The sequence below is a fragment of the Zingiber officinale genome, chromosome 7A, assembly GCF_018446385.1.
Source record: "Zingiber officinale cultivar Zhangliang chromosome 7A, Zo_v1.1, whole genome shotgun sequence".
Lineage (NCBI taxonomy): Eukaryota > Viridiplantae > Streptophyta > Magnoliopsida > Zingiberales > Zingiberaceae > Zingiber > Zingiber officinale.
The window spans coordinates 105347940-105348902 of record NC_055998.1 but is presented as its reverse complement, the minus strand read 5'-3'; the positions used below and the strand labels follow the sequence as shown (position 1 = coordinate 105348902).

The window sequence follows — 963 nt, the reverse complement described above, 5'->3', positions numbered from 1 at the left end:
TGCTTACTGTTGCTCAATTTCCTTCCATCTTTTCGGTGATTGACTTTAGCATCGGAGAGCCAACGTCAGGGACCCCTCCTTGGCTCGGCACTGACATTTCTTATATTGCAAAGCGGAGCGAGGTCTACATCTAGTTAGCACAGAAGCCACATCCTAGCTAGACATCTCTACGATTTTCGGATAGGATCACCTACGTTTCTAAAGTTTTCTAATTCCAGGTTGTATTCCCAAATTGTTGACATGGCGAGAATCGCTCATTATTGGGAATCACTCATTACCTAAACCAAATAAGGTTTTAGTTGTTAACCTATCAAAGTTATCAGCGATAATATTGAACCAAACACACCCTTATAAAGGTTTTTCTCTTTTGATGTTTTTTTTTTTTACTTCCTTTTTATATTCTATTGGAGCAAAAAGGTAAAGTAGTCATCTTAGCTATCTTATACTATCCAGAATGTGATAAATCATAGGAGACATTTGCCCTAACGTAATGACACTCATACTGTCTAGAATGTGATAAATCATAGGAGACATTTGTCCTAGCGGAGGGAGGTCAGATACTCAACAAGACATTTTACACCAATTGAAAATTGATTCCAAGATCTATTGGAGCAATCAACCAAGCCAAAATTATATCATAGCCAAATTTGAGTTCTTAGTTGTCCAAAAAATTTTAAATAATTAAAGGGGCATTCCGAGAATTGAACTCGGGACCTCTCGCACCCAAAGCGAGAATCATACAACTAGACCAAATGCCCTAATGAAATTAAAAAATTATTAAATTATATTTGTTACAATAACCCAACGTTCATAAATATAAGAACCGTTGGCATGAGCAACCAAATAAAGGTTTTAGGGTATCCACTTCTCCGTTTGTGGGCATTTTTCGGTCCTTTTTCTTCATACGTTTTTATTTTATTTATTTATTCTAAGGGCTTTAAGCTTCTTTCCTATGATTTTGAC

The 963-nt window shown here is 36.1% G+C and overlaps 1 non-coding gene across 1 annotated transcript; it reads right to left on the bottom strand.

The window, feature by feature from the left end:
- Positions 1 to 686: 686 nt before the first annotated feature.
- TRNAP-UGG lies at positions 687 to 758 on the bottom strand. The gene has a single exon. It is a non-coding gene; the product is annotated as a tRNA-Pro (tRNA).
- Between the last annotated feature and the right edge of the window lie 205 nt (positions 759 to 963).